Source organism: Cyprinus carpio, chromosome B1 (assembly GCF_018340385.1).
Source record: "Cyprinus carpio isolate SPL01 chromosome B1, ASM1834038v1, whole genome shotgun sequence".
Classification (NCBI taxonomy): Eukaryota; Metazoa; Chordata; class Actinopteri; order Cypriniformes; family Cyprinidae; genus Cyprinus; species Cyprinus carpio.
Window position 1 is genome coordinate 14,028,443 of NC_056597.1, and position 13,294 is coordinate 14,041,736.

At 37.8% G+C, this 13,294-nt stretch overlaps 1 pseudogene; it reads right to left on the bottom strand.

Annotated features, from left to right (window-relative positions):
- Positions 1-741: 741 nt before the first annotated feature.
- LOC122135750 lies at positions 742-12,730 on the bottom strand (annotated as a pseudogene).
- Between the last annotated feature and the right edge of the window lie 564 nt (positions 12,731-13,294).

Below are 13,294 nucleotides of genomic sequence, written 5' to 3' on the forward strand. Positions count from 1 at the left end.
CTAACTAAATATACAAAAAGGATATTTCTAAGAACCTGAATGTTTTTTAAACAAAAAATTTCAAATCTTTGTCTTTATCTTAAAACTTTTTTTAATCATCGAACCATGAGCACATATAAATACTTCGACAAACCTAATTCAATAAAATCTGTGGAAATTTTATTCCAAAAAGAAGTTTCAATCATTTTATTCACATTATTTTACATAAAACTGACAGTAGTTCACAACAATCTGTAGCATCAGGACTAAAAAGGTCACGATTTGAGAACAGCTCCAACACATACATAACAAAGAAACATCCGTCCAACACATTTCGTACACACAAAAACAGCACTGATCCACCAAAGCCAAAATACAGTGATGCACTAAAGAAACCAAATCAGGTACTAATTAACTATCGCTGTACCAACATATTCATTGCTCTCACAGATATAAACAAGGAAAAACCACAAGTTATATATAAAGCATTTAGCTTGATTAGATCTCACTATTCGCAACTCATATGAGGGGGGGGGGGGTGGATCTTTACTGAATACATTTGCTGCAGAAGAGGTTTTGACTTTCCTAATTGCAGGCTATTGTCTACTCAGACTTGTCGTCATGGAAACGTGAGTGTTGTTAGAGAGGTTACCAGGGTTCGTTTCCTACCAAAAGCCTTCTGATCAGTGGCACCATGTCTGCCGATGCCAGTCCAGATAGACACGCTCACACAACACTCTCACGCAAGTCATCAAACACCCATCATACGCACAAACAGGCCTGAGTCACTCTCTCCGTTGCATGTGTCAGCCTCTGAGCTCCTGAGCGGTCGAGCGCGAGGATCCTCCTGCTCAGAACACTGTTGTGCTGTTTCAGATTAATCAATCAGGTCCGCCTGCTTTTCCACCACATCCTCACCAGGCTGGAGCCGTCCCTGTGAAATAAAACCACAGGAACAACTGTGCACTGGTCTGACCCATCCCCAGCACTGGTGATTGAAAGGGAGTGAGTGTGTGTGTGCCTTGAAACACTAGTCACACAGAAAAATACGTTGTATTAGGGATGCTCCAGTATGGCCTGTTTTTGGCCACTACAGATAACCGATATATGGGTTAGTATGAGAGAAAAAAAAAACTGGAAACCCTTTTTATTTTTAAAAAACATGTGCAAGCACCAGAAAACGATCTTATATTACAACTGTTTAAATAATTTAGGCCTACTATGAACCACTGGAATGAAGAAATTATACATGCCTATAGCATGAAAAAAAAATAATCTTAAAAAGTTAAATTGAATAATATAGCTGCAAGCAAAAACAATGCCTATGTGACCAAAAAATGGCAGGCTCTGATCTTTTGACATAAGAGGTCAGTGTACTATAAAACATCCTGTAAGTTTCAGAACTCAAAACTGTGTTGTTAGTCTAAAAACAGCTTATATTGAAGCCAGTCTGCCAAAACAACAGCTTGTGGAATGTACAACTTATGATATAATAGTGGTGCTAAACACCACCAATCCCACAGAAGAGATTCAATGCCTGCTTCTACAGTGCTGCATGTTTAGCTCTGCCAATGATTTCGCCCATGTAGGGGAAATAAGGGTAGGTGAACGCAGGTCTACACATGGAACAAATGATAAATAATCTCCCAAGACAAGACAGTTGTTTCAGTGCCATGCTGTGAAACCACAGACCATTCCAGACCATGTCAGGAAGAAACTTAGTTCCTTTGTTTCACTCCGTTTACCGCATTTCATTAACCAGGCACGATTCATTGATACAAAAAGAAAGGCACAGTTTGACGTGGGATTTTCAGAAAAAAAAAAACAGATAGAAAGAGAACTAAAAGATGATGCGCTGCCAGCTATACTGGATCGGACAGTAATGCTGCAAAACACATTGTGAGTAACCTGTTTTTATTACGTAAGGCACTATTGCTTTGTCTAGCAAACAGAACCGTGGATGTATTTATGCTTGTTTAAACCTAAAATCACGCAGAGGCGTCTGTCTGTGACAGATGTAGGCAGTCAACATGCACAACTATCTTAACCAATCATAAGCAGTGGGCGTTTAACTCCGAGGCTTCACAATACGCCATACCTATTCAAACAGATCGTTCTAATGAGGGGGGTTAAAAACCCGGACAGAAAATATCCTATTACTTCCTAATGATGTTTTTTGATGGGCAAAAGATCTTGAAACTTATAATGGACCTCAGAGTACTGTACAAATTAAAAACAAAACAAAGGCAGTCATACACCTTTATATTCCAATGGTTCAAGAAAGTCTGCTGTTAAACAAATTTTATGAATATCTATCAACCTGCATTTATTAGACAGATATAATTAAAAAGTATATATATATATATATTATATAATATATATATTATACACCACACACACACACACACACACATATATACACACAACCACACACACTGTATATAATAAATGGCCCATATATATAGACTGTATATACAGTATATGGGTTTATTGCCAATGTACCTGAAGCCTGTCTCTGTATGACCTTCGCTGGAGCAGCCATGAGAGTGTTCTTCTTCAGTCACATCAGGTGTGGTTTCTTGCTATTAAACTTCACCACATGTACCTAAAACACACAGAATACAAGGAGATAAATACATGAAATAACCAAGAAAAAGAATTTAAGTTTTTTCTCATTTCTATCTCTTCCTTCTATACAATATTTCAATATACAGGAAAAAATGTCTGGACAAGAAAATCTAGGATTTTTTTCTTTTCTTTGGAACTAAACTAACTTTCTTTTTCTTCTTCTCATGGCATCGTTTCATTTACACTCTCATTCTTATTCCAGCTCCTCCTTTAACATTATAAAACAGGGAATGTTTTTTAGCATTGAAAAATGACACATGCAGAACGTGCCAACAGAAATGTTGATAGCTGTGGTGGGTGTGTCTGATGGCGCAAGACGCTGCTTTAAATGTGGATAGGTGTGTAATAGACACACGTTCAGCGTGTGTGAGCAGGAGTCCACCGCTCAGCGCGCGATATCTTCAGCTGTAAGGTGTGCTAGTAGACGCGTGGACTAGTGTGTGTTTTGGGAGCGTGACAACGCAGGGCAACGGTGTGATTTCACACGTCATTTCCCTCCTCTCTCATTCCTTTAATGTGCCTCTCAATCAGCAAACATTCACTCCCTACCATGCAACAGAACAGCTAGTTCAAGCCAATTCAATGTTATTGGATGATACGGTGTTTTCTGCATTCTAATATTGAAATAAATTACATACTTTACCTTAAAAATGAGTAAAATAAGTATAATTTGTCCTTTAGGAGCATGCATTTTTAAACATATCTGTCAAAAGATATCTACAATCAAAGTGGAACATACCTCAAGATATCGCGGGGTGTCTGAATTAATTCTAATTAGACCATAATCACCAAAAACAGTAACACACATACACAAACACCTCAGCGTTGTTCCTGACCCACACCTGGCTAACCCATCACAAACACACCAATCAGATAAAACTGCTCTTTCTTCAATCACCTGCAGGAAATTGGGGGCCAACAGCCCTTGAGTTGGGCAGGAAGGAGCTCCGGGAATGCCCTCTTTAGGAGATAATGCACACCATTTCTCTCCGCTCTGCAGTGCCATATCAGGCAATCTATAATACTAAATGAGAGCTCGAGCAGTTATTTAGAGACAATACAGTGGGTATGTGAGTTTAGATATGTCGCAATTCGCTGGAAGGTTAGTTCCGGGTAACGTACTTGGCAATTTGTCAGTCCTGTCACCACAGCATCAAGAAAAAGCCCTTTAAAGAAGCCGTTTTTAAGAAGAGCAGAGAGGAGACAGTCTTTCTGACTAGACGTGTCCACATTCCTTATATCTTCCGCGCTAACGTAGTGCTTCCCTCCCACAAAGACTACCACCACAAATACAACACCATTACAATAACCGTCAATGATTCATGACATTTGCATTCTAATACAATGTTGCCATTAGTTTAATGCATAGAAATTTTTTTTGTGACACTTTCAGGTGCGATATATCCAAGCTTTTACGAACTCAACGCTCACTGAAGAGAGCATTGCGATTCTAGAACTCTGAAAAAATATGAGTGCCCCGGGTAAATGTCCCCCAGAGGGGAGTCAAGTATATTTGTCTGTACTGCATTCCACCACTGATGCGCCATCCTTGAGCACAAACTTGGGACATGAACGGGGACTGTGAGCGCATGGTTGTCCGTACACCGCGGTAAAACAATGCCAAGTCCCAATCAAACCTCCCTCGCCTCCTTTGAAGAGCCCTAAACTTCCTTTGAAGTGGCAGAGGCGGCATACGGCCCTACAGAAACGCTACATTTCTGTTCAAATGAAGAGAGCGAGGCCAGAGATCCACCATCCCAGAGGACACTTTCAAAGACCCTGGAGCATGGACTCTGACCTAACTGCCCCTTCCTCTAGGTAAGGGACATAGAGACTGGATATATGGACAGAGGAGATAAACGGTGGTTAAATGGATGAGAGAGCACTCGTTAGCCCAACAAATGTGCCGCAAATAAAGGGTATTGGATGAGACCTGGGGTTATTCTTTGTGGAATAATCTGCACATGGGAAAGAACAGGAAAGTTTCTTAAATTTGAATATATAGCTACATCCACATATAACATCTACAGCCACTTCTCTTTTTTTATATTTAATATAGCTCATTAAACATTACATTAACAGCATTATTTGAGTAAAAAGTTCAAGAAAAAACAGTGGTCAGAATTTGGGCTAATTGTATTTGTAGCAGGTTCTCAAGAATAATGAACTCGTTCTTGCGCTCTCGATGTTATATCATTAGGCATTTTTTACAAATGTGTTCCAAAAGCATTTTCATGCTTCAATGGAAGCAAACAACCTGTTTGTATTATTATTATCGCGTTATCATATATTTTTTGTTTCCAAATCCTGAAATTGTTATTTCCAATTGTAGACCATTTTACTCACATACACTACCATTCAAAGGCTGGGGCTGTTAAGATTTTTAAATGTCTTTGAAAGAAGTCTCTTATGCTCTCCAAAACGGCAATAGCTGAAGATGCCCCCGCAGCCGCCATTACTCCCATCTTTCTAGTGTCCACACGAATTCCTTCAGAAATCATTCCAATATGCTGATTGTGGTGCTGAAGAAACAGTTTCTTCTGGTCTGATCATTATTATTATCAATGCTGAAAAAGGGTGTGCTGTTTAAAACATTTGGTGAAAACCGTGACACTTGTGTTTTGTAATATTCTGATGAATAAACGTTTTTTTAAAAGAGCAGCATTTATTGAAATAAAAATGATTTTGTAACATTATAAATGTTAATTACTCTTACTATTAGATCAATTTAATGGCATCCTTGCAAGATAAAAGTACGGTTAGTATTATTAATAAATAAAGTTAAAAAAACGTGTACTGACCCCAATTGGTTTGAACGATTGTGTATACACATCAAAAAACATTTACCTGACCTCATGCATATTCATTCACAGTGATACTATGAGAATAGTGAGGTTATATCTGCTGATAGACCCTCATTGAGAATCGAAGTGAGCAAGTGAGGGTGTGTCTCTATAGATAAACATGTGGGCAAGCTTCACTTCACATGTCCTAATCATCTCTGGAATCCAGGCACGGATACGAGAATGTGTGTAAGTGTGTGTGTTGTGTGTCCAACATTAAAGACAATGCCATGTGTGTGATTAGGGTGGGGTGGATTCGAGGTTGCCTTTGGCAAAGATGAGCTGTGTGTCATAAACAAGCACTCTTACCCCCACATATGGTCCCCTTTTCTCTCGGATATTCTCTCAAATATTCCCCCTTTTTTTGTCAACCTTTTACCACGGGAGAGCAAAAGAACTATTATTTTATCACATGGAGCACAAAAATGTGAGTTAAAGAGGATGAGAGGGACAGTAGCTGCCTGGTGTGTTTCTAAGTGGGGTTAAGAACAGAAGCTTTTGTATTGTAATGCATGCTGGGGGAGGTGCGCATGTACTGTACTTGTGACAACCTCATATACTTTGCATTTAGCCATCAAAATGAGTGCATGTTTGTGAGCTGGTAGCAGTAGATATTTTCCCAGTCCAAAACAGAATTGATCGCAGTTACAATCATGATAGCTTTAGTTGTGATTTAAAATTCAGAAAGTGAGGTTATTGTCCCTCAGTGCCACCGTGGTAAATAGCTCCACAGCTTAGAAGCCATGACAGAAAACGACCTGCCTGCCAACCACTGAAGATAGACAAATCTATGTACAGTAAGAAGGTCACACCCTGAGGATCGAAATGATCGAGAACAGTATTTAAGGATAAGTAATCAGAGAGACAGCAAGGAGCAAGACCATTGAGTGGTTTAACAGGTTTGTTAAAAGAATTGTAAAGTACGTGTGATGATACAGGCAGCCAATGTAAGCCTAAATAAATGTGGGGTGATATGAGCAGATTGTTTAGAGTGGTTAATATAGTTGCAGCAGAATTCCTGAATGTATTATCAAGCGACAAATATAGTGCACTGTGGCAATCCCTCAAAAAACCGCATTCCCGTATATGAGGTGGCGATGTAATAATAGTGTGCACCCTAATGATTCAGCATCTTTTGGGCTGACATAACGAAGTTGGGCTATACAGCGAAGCTGGAGAAATGCAATCTTTAGAAAAGATTTTACTAATGTAAACACCAGGGTCAGCAAAAGATCAAAAGTAATGCCCAAACTTCTGACACGTGGCATATGGAAAAAATTGTTGTAGCATCTAGATTAAAGCTAGGGAACATGGTGTTAATTTTTTTATTAGATTTGGAGACCATAAATCAAATTTTCAGTTTTTGCTAAAATTCAAACTTTAGAAATTTGAATTTAGCCATGTCCCTTTAACTCATACACACATAGATAAGGGTTGTGGTCCGGTGGATAAAATCTGAATGGTCAGCAGCATATATCGAAACATAACAGTGATTATAAAACCTTAACAATGAATTATATAGTCCAAGAGGCATAATGTAAAATCAAAATACTAATAATGGCCCAAGAACAGAGCCCTGAGGAATGCCCAGGTTTGAGGTAAGCAGCAGTGGGGGTATTTCTAATTGTGCATAGCAATGTAGTTATTGTCTATCTAAGATACAGGAAAACACCAGATAATGGCAGCACCTGAGATACCTATCTCTGAATAGGCAATATAGCAATAACTTGTGACAGACAGTATCAAATGGTCAGGTAATAGAAGCAACTGAAGATTACCTGAGTCGCCAGAATTAAGAGATCATTGACAATCTTTACTAAAGCAGTTTCATACTGTGATGTGAGCGGAAACCAGATTGAAATATGTCAAACTGATCATTAAAGGGTTATTTTTACCCAAAATTGAAAATTCTGTCATTAATTACTAACCCCTCTGTCATTTTCAAACCCTAAGACCTTTTGTTCATCTTCAGAACACAATTAAGATATGTTTTGACTGAATCTGAGAGCTGTCTGACCCTCTATGACAGCAATGCAACTGAAATATCCCAAGAGTCCAAAACGTAGCAAAGAAGCATCTGTAAAATAATCCATGTGACATCAGTGGTTCATCTGCATTAAAGACAACAAAAAAAAATAACAAATTTATTAAACAATTTGTTGTCCCTCCCATCACCCTGGACGTATGCTGTTCTGTGTCAGCTGCGTCCACGCCGATACGCTGTTTTACGTTCAGGGATCAAATCACAACAACAGGAGACAGATCTGTCATGACACAGCTTACGTAGAACAGCATAAATCCAGCGGATATTCTCCAAAATGGCACCAGGTGATGCGAGGAGACAAATTGTTGAATAAATGTGTTTTTTTTTTCTTTTGCGCACAAAAATATTCTCGTAGATTGTATAATTGTGGATGAACCACTGATGTCACATGATTATTTTTACAGATCTCCTTGCTACGTTTCTGGACTTGGTAACGTTACAGTTTGCATTGCTGTCTATGCAGGGTCAGACAGCACTCAGATTCCATAAAAAATATCTTCGATCTGTGTTTTGCCGAAGATGAACAAAGGTCTTACGGGTTTGAAACGACATGAGGGTGAACAGTCATTTTTGGGTGAACTAACCCTTTAAGAACTATGAAAAGACTGTAGCTGAGTTGTCATAACAACCTTTTTCCAAATTTAGAAGGTCAAATGGTAATTGGAGATTGGCCGATAATTAGTGAAATCTGCTGGATCAAGTTTTTGTTTTTTTTTTTTTTTTAAACAGGAATAACAGCAGCAGTTTTGAGTGAAATTGGATGAGTGGCAGAGATAAAGGACACATTTACAAAGTTTGAGAAAGGAACAGAAATTACATGAAGTGTTTTAAAAGGAATGTGGGCGCAGGATCTAACCTACATTTGGATAGACTGAGCTTGCTCACAAGTATATTTACCAAAACATATAATGATGTGAGCTACAGAATGACCAATGTTTTTTCAATACAAAAAAAAACGTACACTGTCGGAAGGGGGAAAAAAATCAATGTCTAAAATAAAATAGTGCAAAAACTAGTTTCAAGGCCAGTGGGATATACTTAATGCTACTGGCAGATGTGGCAAAAAAGAATTCTGGATCCCGTGTGTGTGCATATGAATGCATAGAGATAAAACAGAAGGTTTTGTGTATGATTTTGGGTTATTTACTACACAGAAATATGATTCAGAATGAACTTTGAACAAATCTTGTGTGAGAGTACCTGCATATCCAAGCAAGCATATAACTGACAGCATTAGCTCCAACAGATGATGGCCACCAGAAGATATAGACAAAGATTCTTCACATTTTGCATCCAGACAGAGAAGATGGAGCCATCTTACAATCAGGATCAGTGCATTACCTGTGTAAGGAGAAACAAAAAAAAAGATCAATACTGGACATTATATTTTTTTTTTGTTTTTTAGCAACGGATATCAATTACTGTTATATCATTAGTTAGAAGTGTAAATATTTACTTGATTACGCTTTGATTTATTAGGCTTCTTTACTAAATGATCAATATTTGAATATTTTCCTACACCATTCATCACACTCACAAGAACCACAAGAAGTCATTCTAACCTGCTGATTTGGTGCGCTAGAAACATTTAATCTTTAATATTTAATTATCAATGTTGAAAACCAGTTGTGCTCTTTAATATATTTTTTGTGGAAAGTGATAACCTTTTTTAGGATTCTTAATTAATAGGTAAGTGCGTAACAGCAGCATTTAAAAAAAAAAATTCAATATCAATGAAATTTCTCTTATTTGATTTCTTAGTAAAACAAATTGGAATGATTAGTGTAAATGTTACCCTCATTATACAAAAATTGATATAAACCAGGGTTCAGTCATTTAAGATAAAGCAACTTTGCATCAGTTATTACATTTCAAAACTCATGTATATTTACAGTTACAATAATATCTTCTGTGCTGCCATCTAATGGTCATTTTGTGAAACATAACAGTATTTGGGCACGTGGACTGAGAGAGTACGTTTATTTAGCAGCTAGCACGTTTTTCATGGAGATTCCACTTTATGAAACGGTAAAAAAAAAAAAAAAAAACCAGGAGTGGATTATTAACAGTGTGAAACATCTTTTCACCTGCAGAGTGAATGAGTAGAGGAAGGGTTTTTATTTTGCGGGTCAGTCTATAGAAAGTCCAGATAACCTCTCCGTCTCACTGCACTAGGGTATGCTGGACAAATCTATCAAATATGAAGACCATCACCCAGAGAGCAACTTTCCCAGTAAGATCACAGTCTTTGGAGTCGATGCTCTGCAATGCTGCAGTGCACTCAGGAGTGTGCTCATCAGATATCCAGCAAAATACTGTGATTACAATGCATAAAACCACATAAACCACCTACAAACCAGAAACAGAGAAATTTTACAAAAAGCACACTGTGAAAGTGGTACTTGTGTAGTGTGTGTGCTAGTGTTTCATGTACAAAGACTTATTTTAAGGTTAAAGATTCTTAAAATAAAGGTTTTTATACAAAAATGACAAAAAGTCTTGAACAACATGAGAGGGTGAGTAGAACAAAACTGCCATGTTTAAAGTGTTTTTTTTTTCTGTGTGGAGCAACATTAAACACTGCCAATACTTACTATTTTTATCTTGTTTTTCAATATCTAATAATGCTTCGTTCATTTTCCTTCACAAGTAAGTGCAATGAAAACTGTCTGTTGCTATACTCACATGTAAAAATGAGATGACACTCACTGCCCAATGAGTGGGTAATTTCTTAAACTCTCTCTTGATCACTGACTCAAGTGCAGCTTGGAAACCAGTGGTCCATCAATAAGAGGGTCATCATCAGTGCTTTGTGTAAAATCTACATTTGGTGTTTATTCTGGCCACAAAAACAACAACAGACACATACAGGTCAGACTGTAATAGCCATGTCATCCATGTACAGCCGATTGTTGCGGAGCTGAAAGCTTGCTTTGCAGGCATTAAACTGGCTACTTTGAAGTCATGCATTTCAAAGTGCTAATGCATAAACTCTATTAGGGTCTAATAATGACTCACTATTTCACAAAAATTCTGTAAAAAGGCTCTTTTCACCACTTTAAACACACGACCTAGGGAATAGCGCCATTATCAAACATTTAGTGACTCGAATAGCAGGCACATTACAATAGGACAGACCTTATGGGTGACTGAAAGGAGGTTTACAAGTACAGTGTATATTCTTCTACTACTACACAAATACACACACAAAAACATACAGACAAACAAGTGTGTTACTTATTAGTACACATAACAGCAACAGTCTGTCATATCAGGGATATTTGGAAATAGTTGCATTACAGTTCTCCTCTCGCGACCCTTTTTTCCTACACTAGATAAAACAGCAAAATGGTAATACGCACTCCATGCTCCGATGAACGCACAGACTCCATCACACCGCCTGAACATCACACATAAAGCCAAAAGGCCCAGACAAACATTTCTAAATTATACTTCCGGGTTGCGGATCTGACCAATCCTACTATGAGAAAAGGTTTTTATTATGAATATTAATTACGTTTACCTGACGCTCGTCACTTCAGCCTGGTGGTGATTGGGCTCAGCTATACCGGCAGCAACAAAAACACCTTTTATGAATATTAACATAGCACCGACAGTTAATGATTTTCCTGTATTTTTTAACAGTATCAGTGTCACTTTGATTGTATAAATAAATGAAAAACCGAAACACACACACAAAAAAATAATAATAATATGGGTAAACCGTGTGTTTTTGAGGGGAGAGTCAATTAGGGCCGCCAGCGCTCAGGTATTATTTGAAGTTCAGCAGATAATACACGCAGTGTAATATGATGCCAAAACGCGGCAGATTTTAACAAATATAAACAACTTTTCAGTCTGTTAGCGCTTTTAAAAATGCACAACGCTTTTTACCTACGCCTATACTGGGTAATAAAATATGTGAATCTGTACGTGGTTGCCAGAATTTTTACCATAAAAATACGGTTTTGTTAAACATAAAAGAAGATATGACGAGTTTGGTTCCGAAACGGGATAAACGCCATTTAAAAAAATTGAGTATGTGTACAGTATTGTATCTAGTCGGTAATGCCATTTAGAGCAGCCAAAAGTAAGAGAGAAAGGGAGTTTTTACATTTATAAATATTTTTTATTACATTTTAAACATCATTATGTAAATGGATTACTTTCATGTAAAGTCATAATAGCAATAAACTATGAGATTCCTTCGGTTACAAATACTGGCTTAAAAATAATTCATAAAATTATACAGTGTAATTAAAATGTATACCTTTTCATATATCATTTGCCTTTAAAACACATTTTACCTTTAAAATCATTTGAAAATTATATTAAGAGCTAAATACTGCTCGAAACCTTTGCACTGCTTTGCGGCCATGCAACCATGCTACTTCAGGCACAAGTCTACTTGTGCATGTGCATATAGTGTATACAAATCATTAATATTAATATTAATTTTGTTCAGGCTGGCAGACGAAGGCTGGTCTGAGCTCTCTGATCCTGATGTGATGGGCTTGAGGTTTCTGCTGCCTTCACAGTGGCACCATTAGTTGAAATCATTTCACAGAAATCCAAAGCTCCCTGATTCTATCATTACCATTTCATAGTCAAACTGTCGAAAATCTAAAATAAAATAAAAAAACATTCATACATACATACATACATATAAACATACAAAAAACAACAACAACAACAACAATGTTATAATAAAATATAGTAGTTTGCATAAAATAAAAATACTGATTAAAATGGTTTTGGTTCCATTTGTTTTTTTGCAGGGTATTACATTAATCATGGCAGCAGACTTACCATCAGTGGCCTGTAACCAAAGGGCTCTGCAACAAAGTGTGGTTTGGGATCAGCTGGCTCTGGGTCCGGCTCTGAGTCCTCTTTGTAGAGGCACAAATGGCTCAACTCTGGTCTTGCAGCAGCAGAAGGATGGCCCACTTACAAGGCCTTCCATGTTTTTGCTTGAAAATGAAGAGATCCCTTTCATCATCTTCTTCTTCAATCTGGTTTATGTTTTTCTAAAAAAAAAAAAACAATCATTCAGTTAATAGATTTTGTTCAAAAAGACTGAATCATCCTCATATGCTAGTATACTGTGCCTTGTATTTACCATCTACATAAATGTCCCAGGTCCCAATGGAATTCCAGTCTCACCTGTGCCTGTTCTCCCACAGTGTGCTACAGGAGTTGGCCTCTTTGTCACTCTACTCGCGCCCTCCAGGCTCATTGAAGCCCCTGCTGCGTACTGTTCATTAGCAGATCTGAACATGCACATGTTTTCTCTACCAGGACCATTTCTGCCCAATCGCCACTTCGTTCCTCAGTTGAAGATATGTCAGGTGCTAATGCTTAACAAATCCGGCTATTGTCAGTTCCACTTTGACCTATGAAGAGGTTGCACTGGCACTGTTTTTTTTTTTAAAGCACCATTCACCATCGGCCTATGGACCGGTTTTTTCTTCTCTGGATGGAGAATGTGCCACAAACGATCACACCACAGCCCATCTTTCAGATGTGTCGCTGCTCAGGCTTGCACTCATCTAGTCAATCAGCATCTTCTGTCTAATTGCAACAAGTTACAAAACACAGAGAGTTCGGTATTATGAGCATGTTGAAGCATGTAAGATCTCAGTATCAAATTTTTGAAGGTTTCAGTGGTAAATCATCATCAACAGATCGTTTTCATACAGACACAACTTTATATGTAAAATCAACATATCTGTTAATTCAGTAAGAGTACCCATTTGCCATTAGAGATGAAGGGTTTTCCTTAGTCACTGTGCTAAAGCCC